Source organism: Perognathus longimembris, chromosome 24 (assembly GCF_023159225.1).
Source record: "Perognathus longimembris pacificus isolate PPM17 chromosome 24, ASM2315922v1, whole genome shotgun sequence".
Lineage (NCBI taxonomy): Eukaryota > Metazoa > Chordata > Mammalia > Rodentia > Heteromyidae > Perognathus > Perognathus longimembris.
Genome location: NC_063184.1, coordinates 21,031,584 through 21,049,014, shown reverse-complemented (window position 1 = coordinate 21,049,014; position 17,431 = coordinate 21,031,584). Strand labels below are relative to the sequence as shown.

General features: G+C 36.0%; 1 protein-coding gene across 2 annotated transcripts in view; it reads right to left on the bottom strand.

The window, feature by feature from the left end:
* Unc5c (unc-5 netrin receptor C) overlaps positions 1–17,431 on the bottom strand; it is a 334,931-nt gene that overhangs the window by 130,302 nt on the left and 187,198 nt on the right. The gene's annotated exons all lie outside the window — the stretch shown is intronic.

Genomic DNA, 17,431 nt, shown 5'->3' with positions numbered 1-17,431 from the left:
ATTATTATTTCAACATAAACTTATAAATTTATAAACAGTGACATCTCCACTATATTTCTGCATTTCTCAATATGCATTGTTCTTGTTGAGCACTGAACCAAACAGAAGCAACTTCATGGGAAGAATGTATTTAAGGTATAAAGCTCACAGGCAAAGTTAAATTTTTTGCAAAAAGGTGAGTAGAAAACCCTGAATACATGAATTAAGGATCATTAGGTTCATGTTCAAATATATCATTATTTGAAAAGATGCTACTATGTGAAACATTTAGTCAGTTAAAAAAAACACTTATTATGCTCAGTATTCTCTAATCCCTAAAATATAGATAATATCAAGTTGGTCAATAGTAGAGCCCTAGTAAAACATGGACAGAAGTCCAGAAATGATGTGTGAACTTATTTTAAAATTATTCTTTGGATGTTAATATGGCTTGGAATGCCTAGTTAGGTCTATTCTCAGAACATTACTGACCATTATCATGAACAAGTCTTGATTTTGTTGCACTGAAAAATTTCAAACATTGTTCCCAACCTAATATTTTGCACAAGGAAATAAAACAAAAAAATCACATGAGATATTTGTACACTTTAGGGAATTTTACTTTATTTTTTATTTGATTCTACATAATTTCATTGGTTAATACTACCAGGTCAACAGAAAAACAATTATGTTAAGTGAAGTAAGTCAGGCTTAAAGAGACAAAGGGCACTTCCCCCCCACCATGGGTGGATGTTAGATCGAAATGATTAACATTCATATTCATGTATGCACAAGAAAATTGACTAAAATATTATACACAGAGGGGAGGATTCCAACAGCATCACCCCTTTAAAAAGCTAACTTACAGTGTAGCAAAATGAATACCAGGAACCTGAAATGTTTTGTCAGAGGAAAGGGATGTCAAGGAAAGGGTCAGCAGATGGATAAAAGAGAGGAAGGATGAGTGAAAAGTCATAATATTCAATGTACACATGAGAAAATAGAACCAGGTAACTTGAGGGGGGTGGGTGGGTTGGGACAGATAGGAGAAAATGACGGAAACAGTGAAAGTGATTAAGATACATTATAATCATAAACTGACACGTTGAGTTAAAACTCTTGGTACATTTCTTAAAGATAAAAGAAAATGAAGCTACCAAGTAATTTTTTTTTTAACTGCTGGAGGCCTCGTTTGAGTGGTAACCTAGCAACAAGGCTCTGAGTTCACACAATACTACCACTAAAATTGTTTTTTTTACAACTGGGTGTTGGTGCCTAACGCCTATAATCCTAGCTACTTGGGTGTCTTAGATCTAGGGTCATGGTTAGAAGCCACCCTGAGCAGGAAAGTCTGTGAGACTATTATCTCCCATAAACTACTCAGAAAAGCCACTGTGGCACTTTGGCTCAAGTGGCCTCGAGTAACAGAAGCTCAGCGACAGTACTTAGGCTCTGAGTTCTAGCCCCAGGACCTGTTAAAAATATACTATGTCTTTAAAGGTACATAAATGTGCAATATGAAGATGATATTGATATTATTCATTACACTCTGGCTGTTCCTATGTTACTTCTAAACCCATTTCCTTTTAACTCATTTCATTGTTGAGATGTTTGAGAAGCTAGCCATTGATAAAGTTGACATACATCTGTTGAGAAATCTGGCCTGGGTGTTGGAAGAGCAATCAAGTAGTGATGACTCGCAGTCAGCCTATCTGTTTTGCAGTCAGTCTTGGCCTGTCTTGCACCACAAAACAAGCTTTCACAAGCTGATGTGGCATGCAAATGATGTTTGCTGCAGCTACCTTTCTTTCTCACTTCACTTCTTTAATTTACTTCCTCCTGGCAAGGCATCATTTCTAGTTCTTCCATTGTCGAACCACAAGGACCCAAACTGTCAGCTTATGAACAAATAACCTTGTTTCCATCAATTCAGCCCCAGTGGTCAATAGGCGAGAGCACTCAAGACTGCTGAAATAAACCTAGCTCGGAAAGGCACAGGCACGAAGAATGGAGCTATCGACAGATCCATCACTACTACAAAACTGATATCTTGAGGGCCTTCTCCAATCTTTTTTTCTACCAAAGCACTTACTGTTATATGTGAAGATGGACACTGCTTAGAATCAATAAAGCTCCACAAATCATAGGACTCAAAATAAAGAAAAGGTTAACTGTTGTGTTCAATCATTACTCTGTGTAAACTCAAGCAGAGCTGGTAAATTAATAGGGAATGAATTTCAAAAGTATATATTTATTTAATTCTGTAGAAAAATTCTTCCTTTCAGCCATGGTTTAAAGTGTATTCAACCTGCTCCTTTTAAAGGAATGGGTACAAGATATCAGATGATTGTATCCTACTTCACTTAATTCAATAATGCAGCATAAATATTTATATGTTCATATCCTATAGAAAGACTCAGAGAGACACTAAAAATTGATTACCTTGCTTTGCCAAACTCTGCATCTGTTTATTCTGATGATTTTATTGTAAACTATTTAGGGGAATAATGGAAGGTTAGAAAATCATGCATACATTTTGAAGATAAAAGGGACCATGTTTAAATGTAATGATGCTGCAATGTATGTAGAAAGCATATGAAAACATATGAACAAACTTTGCATTTTCTTAATTTTGAGTTTCAGACAAGATGATCATTGTAAATAAATAGAAATAAACCTATGTTTTTGGTTTGGGGCTTTACCAATATTGATTTAAGGTGCTTGTTAAAACTTCAATGAAACTTATTAAGGAATGATTTAGTATTAGCAATGTTTTCTTTATGCGATAAATCCACGGTTACCTTTACAAATCATTCTAGCTTCCATAAAACCCATTTTGTACTTTAACTCTAGAGTTACCCAAGAGTAGCATGTCAGATACTAGAATTTCCTATCACATATGTGTGTGTATGTGTGTGTGTGTGTGTGTGTGTATCTATAAATTTCACTTTGTGCTCTAGATGAAGTTATTTTTTATATTATACCTTGTCACTCATACTACTTGGTTCATGCATTGGAGAAGACAATAAAGACAATTATTTATGAAAATTGAAGACCTTGAGTTAGCAAATAGGTAGAGTAAATAAATGTGATAAAATGCAACTGAGTTTGTTTTTAGTGAGATAACTGACTGTTCTGAGTCTCTGGCCTCTCCTTTTAGCACATATGTATCTCAATAACCACAACCAGCCATGGATGCTGATCAGAAAAATAATTCCCCCTAGTATCAAGTTAAGCATTCAAATTGATCCAGATCCCACTGGATTGGACCTGTAAAATGCTCACTCAGCATTATTATACGGGATTAAAACACACACACACACACACACACACACACACACACACACATACTTAATAGTGGTATTTTAGAAATTTTCTTTTGAATAAAATTTTATACTAAAAATTTCTTTTCCTAAAGTATGTTTTGAAAACAAATCAACCCTGTTTTCTTTGATATAAATAATAAAGTTCCAAGCAATTAAAAATCCAGCATAGTTAGATAAACTTCTATGTATTTGACAAGGAAAAAATAATCAACTACAAATTCCACTTATTCTGCATAAACATTGAGTGTCTCTGCACTATAGTTTGTTCCCATGTAAATGAACAAGTTTCATTTGCAAAAACATTGGGAACCAATTTTATACAACTACTATGTCTCTTCGGAAAAAAAACAACAAAAAACCTAGCAAATGCTGATGACTAAATGAACACCATTTGATTGTGGATCCTGCGCCCTTTTCATTTTCATTTTCTTAAGTCCAGAACAGTACTTTTAGTCAACAACGTATAAATAGATGATTATTATACGAATGGCAACTTTTTTTCTCTCCTCAAAACATTCCGAAGGTGTTTCAGAGTTTATGGTGCCTCAAATTAATTTGAGAAGCACGCCATTAACATTCAAACAGGACTCCCTACATAATTTGTGTGGCCCAGTGGAGAAAGAAAGTGCACTGGGCCTGATTTCATGTGATAAGAATTCTGAGATTGGGGCTGGGGATATGGCCTAGTGGCAACAGTGCTTGCCTCGTATACCTGAGGCCCTGGGTTCAATTCCCCAGCACCACATATACAGAAAACGGCCAGAGGTGGCACTGTGGCTCAAGTGGCAGAGTGCTGGCCTTGAGCAAGAAGAAGCCAGGGACAGTGCTCAGGCCCTGAGTCCAAGCCCCAGGACTGGCCAAAAAAAAAAAAAAAAAGAATTCTGAGATGTGATAGCAGAACAAGGCGCTCAGCACTGCTGTCACCCAACACCTCAGCACATGAAACCCAGAAAATCAACCCGATCTGAAAATACCAGCAAATTGAACATTCCACTCCATAGACAGTCACGAGAGTGAGACTATATATTTCTTAGCAAACGCTAACTTGAGAAACTTATTTGATATTCCCTAGTGGGAACATCATGTTTGTTTGTTTAGTCATTTTTGTGGTAATTAGATGTTGTTAGAAGACATGAAATTTCAAATCCTGAAACTCAGGCTCTACCCAGTTCTCCAAGTGAGTGGATTTGCAATGGAATGTGGGTGAAGGCATGGGACTTTATCTGTTTATGGTCTTCCCTTTGGATGAGCGCCACTACGCATTTGTAGGCCTGAACAAAAGCCAAGAAAACCTTGCCATGTCCAGGGTAATTCTCTCCAGACGCTAAACAACTGTTCTTTACATGGAGTTCAGAACATTTGAGGTTCTACTTTGACGTGAAAACAAATGACTAAACTCAGTTCCTAGCATACAATTCATTTTACTACACAAACCAATCATTGTATCTAATATTATTAAGGTTCTGTTATACAAGTCGAAGCTACGAATGATTCGATTTTTTTTCCCCCACAGGGAGATCAGTGATGATATCCTCTTGTCACTTTATTTCTTACCACAAATATCCAAGGGGGTGAGGGCAAGGTGATGCTAGGCCCCCTAATTTGTGAGACACAACTTTGGTCTGTGAGCTTATGTCTGGCATCCTAAATTGATACATATCTCAGCTTGATATTGGCTACATTACTCTATTTGGCAAAATGACTTCAATAATGAAATTGCTAATGGAGCCTTTTCTATGGAGTTTATCCAGATGAACAAAGGGAAAGTTCCAAAGTGGCTCTTGCCTTGTGCATTGAATTCTATAACCATTTAAAGCCATATATGCCTTTTGTGATGTAGTTGCAATATTATTATTCATTTTATTCTTCTCTAAGATTTGACTTAATTTTCTCCTTTCTACTACTATTCAACAATGACAAACCAACTGTAGTACCATTTTTGTCCTGATATTAGTAAATCTCAGTATTTCTATTCCAGTTATCTCACATGGCATTTTCCTTTTTCATTTATATACAAAAAGAGAAAGCTTTACACCATGTATTATTTTTATAGACTTTCATTCCACCTAATTCTTGACAGGAAAATATTATGCTATGAACATCCATCTAGGAAGCTTTAGGTTGCTGCTTTTATTGCTATAGATCAAACCTTAATTTTCATCAACTTAATACATAAGTTTCTATATTTCTGAATCATAAGACTTAAACTATTATTGCTTATATCATAAAATATAGGACCATTATCCCTTTGTCTGGGACTTGAAGCATATTTTTCTGAAATGGAATTTACTTCCAAATGATTCCAGAGCAATTTAAAATGAATGACTTCAAAGCTAATTTTATGTGCATTTAGCTACCCATCCATCAGAGAGATAATTCATGATATATTACAACAAAAGGCAGCTGGAATTAACTATTTGAATATAATTCCAGTTTATTTTTAATATTTCGATTAAAATATCCTTTGGAGGACAAAGCCTATGTTATATATTTCAGGAAACATATTACTGGATTCATAATTTCAGTTCAAGTAGTTGAATATGTAATGCCTTAAATGTATTATATGATTTGAATGATTTTTAACTTACAAAGAAGAAACTTTATATCTGATTTTAAAGAAATTCTTACCAAATCATGTCCTTATATTATTAATAGAGATATAAAGTTAACATCCTATTATTTGATGTGCAGCTACCTTTGATAGAGAGATGTTTCATTCTGCCCAGGTTAATTTTTCTGTCTCTGCCATATAGTTAAAGACTGTGTTATGGGAAGAAATGTTCAAAAACATATTACTTTGCCTCTTCAAATAACAGAATAAATGTAACATAAGAAAGATGGTAAATGTATTTCTGCTTAACAGGGGAGCTAAAAAAATACTGAATGATTGGGAGTTAAGGAAATGTATACGCATAGAGAGGCTCGGATATAAATTTTTGTCACAGGAGTGAACTTGTCCACATAAACAGTAACTAAACTTCTGCCTCCAAATAGGTTATTTCACTTCTGAGAAGCCATGGGATAGACAAAGTGATACCAAATGTACAGAGATGGGGCTGGGGATATAGCCTAGTGGCAAGAGTGCCTGCCTCGGTATACCCAAGGCCCTAGGTTCGATTCCCCAGCACCACATATACAGAAAACGGCCAGAAGCGGCGCTGTGGCTCAAGTGGCAGAGTGCTAGCCTTGAGCGGGAAGAAGCCAGGGACAGTGCTTAGGCCCTGAGTCCAAGGCCCAGGACTGGCCAAAAAAAAACAAAACAAAACAAAAAAAAAACAACAAAAAAAAACAAATGTACAGAGATGTGTACTGTCCCATCATTTATTCAAATAACACATGATTTGCTACAACAGTCAGCTAAATGACTGGAATGAGACTGTGGATAATTCATTTTCAATTGAAGAATAATGGTTAAGTAATTTTTGTAACAAGCAAGCAAGGCTACAATGGTTGGCCAATAAAAATGAGGCAGGTTTGTATGTGTTGATCTAGAAGGACAGTGATCATTTACTAGGCAAAAAAAATAGAAGTTTGGTCAGTATTTGTACAATTAAGAAATTATTCTTTATAAAGATAAGGAGAGGTAGAAGAAGAAGATGATGATGATGATGATGATGATGTGTGTGTGTATGTGTGTGTGTGTGTGTGTGAAAGAAAGAGAGAGAGAGAAAGAGACAGAGAGCAGCTATATAAATAGAAGGACATAGAAGGCAAAGAATGGAAGTGGACACAAGCAACTATTAGACATAATTACTTCTGGGGAGAAGAACTGAAGGTCATAAGGGAAAATATTTCCTTTATATTTTAATTTAATTATATTTGATTCAAATCTTACATACAAGTCATTTCTATTTTTTTCTGATTCTTTTTGCATTGAAATCAAGAGATTAAATAATTACACTGCAACCTATTATTTCAGTCTAGAATAACAATTATATGATTTTCGTGAAATCCAACCTATCAAATAGAAAACAGAACTGATTGCGTTATAACTTAATGTTGACATTAAAACCTATGCCCACAGACTATGTGATTTTCAAGTATGTAACTTTCACTTAATTCACAAGTATGTAAATTTCACTTAATTTTTATCTCATTTAAAAAAATTTTCCATTGAGTCTCTAACTTCTTCTTCTCTTTGTCCTCTGACTTTGAACTAATATAATTTACAATCTTTTGCACATTTTATTCAAAATCAGTATTTGTTGATCACTTCTAGATGCTAGGTCTAGCCTATGTGTCTGCAGATCTCTTTTATTGTTAATGAAGTCTCTTACATATAAAAAGAAATCATGATACACAGTACAGTAAATGCATTTTAGTCTGAACTTACAAGAGAGAATTTTATACTTATTTGATTATGTAAATATATGTTCATAATTAATTTACAATCTATTAGAAGTTGTCTATTGTTTTGAAGTTTGGAATGTTGGAGAAATAGAAAGGATAGATGATGTATTTATAAAGAACTGATATAGTGAATTATGTGAAAGTTTTACTATTTCCCTAATTACTCTGAGCCTTAAGAAAGAGCTAAAAAATCCTATACGATAACTATAAACCTTGGGAATTTGAAGAAATGAAAAAAGGAAATGCACTCACTATTTGGCTTATGTAACTGTAACTTTGCTGTACATCACCTTTATAATAACAATAAAAATATAAATGTGTAAAAAAATCACATAATATGCAAATCACAGATAAGACGACATAAAGTTGGGGCTTATTTAGTTACTAGTTAATTAGTCAAAATTATTTGTGTGAGTTTTTCTTCCGTTTTCTTGCATGAGAAAGAGGAAATGTTTCTCCTTTTTTTCCATTTTTTTCTACTTTATCCTGTTATTTTAAGTAAAATTTTGCTAAGACTTGCAGAGGGAGACAGAGACAGAGATATTACAGAGAGACAAAGAGATACAGAGAGAGAGACAGACAGACAGACAGACAGACAGACAGAGGGAGAGATTTGAAATATGGAAGACCCTAGCAAAGATTTGGCCAGTCCATGTTCTTACCTGGTCACCTAATACAGGCTAATTTCTTTCTCAGAGACTTACGATGGTTAATTTTATGTGTGGTCATGCTACAGTTCCCAGGTTCTCAATCAAATGTTTGTCTAGGCATCTCTGTGAAGTTATTTGTGGACACGATTAAGTATATAATTAGTAATATTGAGTAAGGGAGATTATCCCAGATAATCTGCTTGTGCCTCATTCCATCAGTCGAACGGCCTTAGCAGCAGAAAGGCAGCTTCTCTGAGCAACTCCTACACCAGCCTCTGCTGAGTAGCTGGGCACTGAGACCTGGGCTAAGCTGGCAGCATCAGCCTCTCCCACAACTTCATACTGACCCTGGTTAAAAACGCTTCTGATTGTTCAAACGACAGTTTAAACATCCCTTCCTCTGGCCTCTTGTGGACATAAACCCTGCTACCATCTTCCATCACTCCATGTTTATTCCTGCTCAAGCTCATTCCCTATTAGGTGGCAAATTCAGAAGAGGGAGATAATAGTTATCATATTCACTTCCAGATACCCAATGTCTAGTCTAATGACTGGCATAGATTTCATTCTTTCTCTTTAAATTTATATTGTTATTCCTTAAATCATCAGGAATCCTAGGCTAAGATAAACTTAAATAGGAATTATCCAATTAACTGGAATTATGAATCTTGGAATTCTTGCACAAAGCGCCACAAAAATACACCTATTAAAAGGTATATGTTTGGTTTTTATAAAAATTATGGATCTAAATTGTCCTTTTTCCTTTATGTAGATGTTATTGAGCCCTGGCTTGGAGTCAGTGTATTCTCATGGTAAACAAAGTTGAGTAGGGAACAGAACTTGGCATCTGATCACAGAGCCACTGAAGCTCTTCGCCTCATTTGCCATTTGACTTCATTGCTTCAGTCCTCCTTTAGGAAACCTTCTCCTCTCTTGGGGACTGTGTATAACTGCCATCTCGCTTCCTCTCCCAGGTCTCCTATCTTCTTCTCTCAGACACTAGCTAAGGTTTCTCCTTCAATGTGTCCTTCAGGCATCTCACCACTACAGTGATTTCCATTATCAGATCATGTCACACACATAACCTTCCCCTCCATTCCTCTGCTTCTTATAACCCTCCCATTCCTTTGCATTGACCGAGAATGAAATCAGACTCTTCACCAAGGCAAAGAAAGACCTGCTTTATCTGATGGCTGTCGCCCATGATGTCTGGTATCCAGGGCTATGCTTTAGTCAGCATGCTCAGACAGATACACGGGCATTTATACCTTTCCCCACACCATACTCATTTCCACCCTTTGGCATTGGCACTTGCCCTTCACTAGCCTAGGAAGGACATCCATTTCCTTCTTGTCAATTCTGTTTCAGCTACAAATTTCTCTTGGACAAAAACAGATTCTCTAACACCCCATCTTAACCATATACCTTTCATTCAAGAACACTTCATTCTATTAAATCTCTTTTTATCACCTGTAACTAACTCAAATCAGCCTGTTTATTAAGTTGATTTTTTGTTCTCCCCTCCAACAAATCTGTGAACTTTCGGGGATGAGACTTTGTCCATTTTGTTCTGTCCTAGATCCTCAGCTCCAATATCAGGTGGATTCATCTGCCCCAAACTTTCTTCTCTTTAGAATTCAGTTCCCAATTTCTAACATCATGGACACAGTCAAGATTGGCTACATATCAATTTTTTTCCCAACACCATTTTTTAATGAAATAGAGGAAGCAATCCAGGAATTCATATAGAACAATAAAAGACCCTGAATAGCAAAAACAATCCTAAGCAGAAAGAACAGTGCTGGAGGAATTACAATACCCAACTTCAAGTTGTATTATAAAGCTATAATAATAAAAACAGCTTGGTACTGGCACTAGAACAGGCCTGAAGACCAATGGAATAGAATTGAAGACCCAGAAATAAACCCACAGAACTATGCCCACTTAATCTTTGATAAAGGAGCTAAAAAAATAGGATGGAAGAAAGATAGCCTCTTTAACAAATGGTGCTGGCAAAACTGGTTCAACACCTACATATTTTTACATGACTTATTTCAACAGCCTTCACACTGATTTGACTTGCCCTAGATATCCATACATTACTTCCTTCAAATAATGCCTGTGTCAATTTGGATTTTTGACACTGATTCAAAAATGCATGAGAGAAGAAATTTTTTGAAAAAGGGCAAGTCCTGTTTTGGTTTATTCTTTTAGAGCTTTCAGTTCATTGTCACCTGGCTTATCACCATGGGGTCTTTGTAATGGAGGAAAGTATCAGGCAGCCAGGAAGAAGAGAGAGGAGGAGAGAAATAGACCAGGGACAACATAAATATAAGTCCAAAGGATTCACTCCTTTCACCTGTGTCCCACTTCCTAAACTTCCATCTTTTCCCAATAGCCCAACCAATTATGCACTACCAATGGACTAATTTATCGAGGAGGTCAGAGTTCTCTTGATTCCTTCCCAAAGCCTCACCTCTGAACACGGCTAGTTGAGGGACTAAGCCTTCAACACATGAGCTTTGGGGAATTTTCCAAAGACCATAGCGTCAGAATTTGTATTCCCAAGTACAGATGGAACCACACAGGGCAGGTCTTGTTGGAAAATTTTCAGTACTGCAGATAATGCCCCAAACTTATTTCATTTCCAGCTTACTTACCTCACCACTATCAAAGCCAAATGTGATGATTCTGCATTCCAAAGTAACTTCTTAGTTTTTCCTACTTCCACACATTTATTCTGAACATAATGCATTATTCCAAACTGACTTGTGGATGCCTGTCTCAATTCTATTCAAAATTATTTTTAATCAATCTTGGCTGCTCAACTATAAAAATCTTGTAATACAATTTGAGAGCCTCATTCTTAAATCAAGCCAGAACTATTATACTCCTAAGAGGCTCTGAAACTTTGTCTCATTGAAGTGAACATATTTAAAATTGATGACTTGCTTCAAGAACTATGAAGAACATTAACTACATTATCTACATAGATTACACTTCACGAATCAAAATCTTTGAATATCAACTCTGCTTGTCTCTATCTCTTTCAAAAATATATTTTTAGCCGTCGTGAAAATCAACTATATTCAAAATAACAGAAAAAAGAAGTTTAAGTACCCTTATTGGGCTTCAAGAAATTTCAACAATATGCACATTCTTAGTCATGATAGAATTTGTGTGTGTGTGTGTGTGTGTGTGTGTGCATTTGTGTGAGTATATGTATATGTGTGTGTGTTCAAAATGGTACTCAGAATTCACAGGAGGAGAAACTGTTTATCAGATGTTAGAGTGCTAGAAAAGTGAAATTGACAGAAGTTACTAAATTTATAATATTGAAAAATATGAAGAGAAAAGGATAATATAATGAAAATATGAATACATAATTTATGTGACATAATTTTCATTTCTTAAAGTTAAGACACCAAAACAATTATTATCAGTAAAAGACCACATGGGTTCAAAGGAACCCTAGTTATAGATATATTAGAAAACATACTTAGTGACTTTGGAGTGCAGAAGTTTCTTTTAGTTTGGTGAGGTGGGTTAATCAAAATCCATATGAAAGACAGTGTACTCCACAAAGCCATATTAAATTTTGTAAGAAAGAGCAGGCATGCTGGCATGTACCTGTAAATCTTAGCTAGGAGGGAGGGAGAGACTGGTTCAGAGACCAACTTCAGGCAAAAGTTTGAAAGATTTATCTCAGAAAACAAGCTGGGTTGGTGGCTCACACCTGAAATTCCTACTATACAGGAGGCAGAGTTAGGAGAATCATGTTCCCAAGCATCTCTTTCAAAATGAAAGCATACAGGGAAGGGGATATGGTTCAAGTGGTAGAGTGCTTGCCCTGTATGTATAAGGCCCTGAGTACTCCAGTATTACCTATTATAAATATACATATGCTCATGAACAGAGAATTTCTGAATTGTGAAATCATAGACTTTTTGTATGATTCTCCCAAACTAGAAATACAGGGAGTAAGTTGGGCTCTTCCTTTTAACCTCACCTCCAATATAAAAGCAATTAGCAAGTGATCCTCACTGAATGACCCACATAATTCCTTCTTTCTCTGTGTCTGGTTATTTTGATGATTCCATTACCATCTTTGTCAGAACATTTTCAGTGACTCATAATATTATCCTTTGCCTCCTATCTAAACACAAGACTTGATTAGTCTTCCTCTGTTTCTAATCTGGTAGTTCCTTACTTCTTATAAGAAAAAACATAAATCCAAGCTTGTCAGCAGGGTATGCAAAGTCTTCTATTACCAGAAACTTGTATATCATTTCTTGCTTATAATCCACCAAAAGTTGATTTGCTATATCCTCCATTTTCAGCTACACTATGAAAAATGTACTTTTCCTTATTTAAATTATAACAGTATATTTAGTAGCTAAAAACTCTACAATAAAAATGAGAGCATGTGTGTGTGAATGTGTATGAGAATGTGTGTGGATACACTTGTAACACATAAGGAAACACAATTAAATCATGTCGAACATGTGTCTTGGCTACAGTAAATTCTCTCTCTCCAGATCTATCATTTCCAAATAAGCGGCTGCTATCACAAACCTACTATGTGCCAACCACAGTGTTCACTAGATGCCAACGTCATCCAGTGTTGAAAAGATGAGTGTTACTCCTTTATGGTAATGTTCACATGATATGAACATTTCTGCAGATGTTTTCTAATAAAAACAAACAAACATCCCAAACCCTTAGTAATGCCATTGCTATCTTTGGGCCTAAGAAGTTGATGTCCTTTTAGATGGAACAAATAACAATGTTCTGCTGTGTATTGTTTTGAAGGATAATGTACTCAGTACACTGAAAAGATTGGTCAGGGTACGGATGACCTCCAGCAAAGGGCAGGGTGGTAATGTTTCACATTTTCACCTGCCCTGCCACTGGAAATCAGGCTGCCTGACACAGGGTCACAAAATTATAAAAAGGCTTCCAGCAGTTACACTTCCCTTCGCCACGTGAGGTCTCATTCTCCTGATACCTCGCTCCTGCAAGCCCTTGGGGCTTCTGGCCTTTCCCCCCTCCTTTAACCCCCATAACTAATTAAATCTGGACAAGTCTTTGGTGAAAATAGTTTCCTTCAAAGTTTTCATTTGAAGTTCCCCTGTAGGCATTCTTTGTCATTTTAACCCAGCCAGCTATCTTTACATGAAGTTGAAAGAGGTGAGCTATTTTTAAAAGATTTGAAGGGGAAAAAAATCTTTCAAGTCCTAAATCTACCTTGATACTTCAGATAAGGACTATATTTTGAAATATGACAGATGCTTCAACAGCCATGACATTGTTATTTCTAGAAGTTTATGGATAAACAAAAAGTCTCCTGACAGTTTAAATTTAAGATTTACTATTTGGAGACAGTTTTATTTGTGGTCTAATTAAATCCTACATCAAAACAAGAAAAAGATGAGTTTATCTCCAGTAAGTTTGTTTTAGGAATCATATTGGACCCTCAGATTAAGCAGATTTTTATATTGTCATTTATTTAGATGCAAATAAAACTAATTCTTGGGAAATGGAATGGCTTAAATATTTTCTTGGTTGAGATACAACAAAAACTTGTTAAGCTGTCAATTAATTTGGACCTATTTCCATGTCTTACAAATAAACGTACACTAATGTTTTTTATTTGTTTGAAAATGTGAAAGATCAGGTAAAGAACTTCTTTGGCTGGCTAAGGTGATCAGCTTTAGGGAAAAACATAGAATGAGATATAATGAAGGATGCTGAAAGCAATTAGTTTACTAATCGCTACCTCTTCTGTTTTGAGAAGAGATGATGGTAGTTTTCTTTATGAAAAATTATTTTTGTTGTTGTTTTTCTCCGACAAAAGAGACAGGGTATCTTTATATATCTCAGGCTGGCCTTGTACTTCATATTCCTTATACTTAGCCTCCTTAATGCTGGTTTATAGGAGTATATGACCATCCCTGGTTCTAAGGAACAAATGCTATATGATTTAATAATATCATGTGGTCATCTTGTAGCTAGCTGTTGAGATATGACTTTAAACAAAAACTTCCTGCTTTCTATAGATTAAACCTTGGGTTTTGAAAGTTGAGGTGTTTTCAAATGTCATTCATGTGTTTAATGAAAGAGCTAGGAAAGAAATTGAGGTATTTCTGGCTTTGTAAGCTTGATTGCTTTACACAAGACATTGCCTTTCACAGCCAAAGATTTTATTTAAGAAGACAGTTGGCTTGCATTGTGTCTAACAATAGTATCTAACAATTATAGAAAAGAATCACAAATACAAGCACTCACCGAATGGTAAATAATACACAAAGATTGATATATTGAGTTATCACAGTAGTATTAAGGATAACATCATCTATTTTAAAGTTGAAAATACCAGAACCATGCATTCAACTAACTTGCTGAGGTTTGCATCACAAATAAATATCAGTTTCCTTTGATTATCATTCCGTATATAGACATGGAGAATCAACTGATAATCCATTCTATAAGATTTCTCATATAGGTACCAACATCTATTTATTAGTTGTAAATACAAATGAGCTATACATAAATATCACATTTTCAATACTTAAGTTTACAATGCTATATTTCTTTCTTAGTTGTTTATTGTGTGTATGTTTTTGTGTGTGTGACTTTCACATGCTAACACATGCTTTATTCCCAAGCTACATCCCTGTCTTTCACATTATATTTACCAGTTTCTTTAGAGATCATGATAATGTTCTTATTCCCTTACTATTTGTATTACTTTCTATATCAATCAATATTCTTGTGACAACTGCTATTGAAAAATAACCAATCTGTAGAAGTTATTCTGTAAGTGAAAAGAAAAAGACTTCAAAACTTATTGTTTACAATGTGGGGAGGAACAATTGAACACAAATGGCATAATGTGTGTATAACTTATCAGAAAACTGGCAGCTGGTCCACAGAGGTGTTAGTGCTGTTCTAATTATTGTGAATAAATAACAACAACCTGAGACACTTGTGAGCTTGGGGAGGCCTTCCTTGCACTTGATCCGCCCACAATGTGTTTCTCAGAATATTTCTAATATCTAATATAAAGCAGTGTGTGTGTGTGTTTGCGCGCCAGGAGTTGAGGGTCCTACTCTAGCCTTCTGTGTTATAGAACATGGATTTTTCTGAAGAGTATCCCTTTTCCTTTTTCTGTTTTATCAAACCTCCATGAAAGAAATAGGAGTTGACCATCTTTGCCAGTACAAAGGAGGTCAACAAGTTGTAGGAAAGAAGACAAACAGCTTCCTCATGTTCACGGGGGCATTCTCTAAGAAATGCACTCACGACCAGAAAATATAGGTCTGGGAGCCCATGTAGTTATTTTCAGGAAAGCATACCCTTGCTGTCTTCCACTTCAGTAAACTCGAGGAGTAAAAACACATTCTCTGTGAGTGCTCACATTCTGTGAGCGAGTCCGTTGACATTAACAGCATATCATTTTCCCAAAGTTTGAGAGTGCAATGGATTGATTTCAAGGTTCACAGTAGGGCAGGATAAGACAGCCTGACTCCCATGTCTCCCGGAAACAATCTAAATTCATAGAGCTATTTCAAGGTTTCATGAAGATGTGATAAACTACAGGATCGGATTACAGGTTTCCTCTGCAGGGACTATTTTACCCACTCCTCTTAGATAAGTCAGGCTGATTTGTTGTTTTCATGCTCTGTTTTTCTTCAAATCTACTTAAATAAGCAGGTTGATTTCAGGGCAGGTCCCTTAACTCCCTCTTCCTCTGCTTGGGTTCAACTGAAGTTCTTGGGAAATCATTATCCTTGTCTACTTTTAAGGCGGACTGTTGCAAAAACTGAATTACAAAGTAAAGAGAGCTAAGGAAAATGCACTCATCACAGACACACTGTCCTCTGTGGATGTGGACCCAGGATCTTGTGGCATCTTTGAAACATTTCCTGTGCTGCCAAGCAGACTGAACGCCTGCTATTCGAAAACACACACATTCCTCTTGTCAAAGCTCCTGCCACTTCAATCTCACCAAAACCAGAGCCACACCCCAAAGCTAAGCAAACAACCTTTTCCAACAGGCTAGAGTGCAGAGAATCACAGTAGTCTTTGGAATTGAGTTGCGGAACTGGTTAGGTAAATCAAATCTAGTTTTTCATAAACTAGAAAATCCAGCTGAATCTTTTGGAATTAAAGACTCTAAAATAGTCTCCTGGTACTCACTCTCAGATCTTCCATTCATTGACTGTGGTTCCTCAGTGCTCTTCAAGAACCATTCACACTATATATCTACAACAAACATGCAAAGAACACCTTGCTGCTAATTACCTACAAGCCTGATCCTACCAGGAACAAAGCGAGAACATTCAGGATTCAATGTCAGAGACAAACATATCCACCCATCACACTTCTCTGAACTCTTGAACTATCTCAGTGGGACATACCTACAGGAAATGTTTTGTTTTTTCTTCTCCCCTCAGCTACTTCTTGTTTTGTAAGGGAAACATCCCTCTCATTCTGAGACCCTGTGGTTGAGTGAGGTTCATTCTCCTCACCCGCTATCCCAGAGCATTTTAATCTCCTTATTCATAATTGGGGTGTCGATGAAGGGCACTGAATGCTAGGCAGCGTCTTTAAGATGGAATCTGGGAATTGCTGCAAGAAGCTGATGTGATGGTCAGATGGACAAGGGTGGGGCCGGGTGGATTTACATGAAGCCATATAGAGGGTGGTAGAGCTGAGCAACACGGAGATAATACACATGGTTCATCACTTAGATCTGTGGAATAGTTTGTGACCGAAGCCAGTAAATTCTAATTCTGGAATTTTTGATTACATGAGAGGATAGATTCTTTCTTTTTTTTTTCTTCTTTTGAGTTTAATCTGTTTCTTTTAGACTTCTTTCACTAGTATCAAAGATTCTCAACTATTATCATGTAACAAACAAGTTGACCTTTCAAAAAAGATAGGACTTTATAGAAGCTCTGACTTTAATTATAAAAGGTAAAATCTTGGGTTTTATAAAATGTATTTGTTCCAACTATTCAAGTCAATAAACAAGTTTTTCTTTAATCCCCCTTTTCTACTTGCTTAAGTATTTTTTTAAGTCCTGGGGAAAATGAAATAAAAAAAATAAAAAAACAAGTT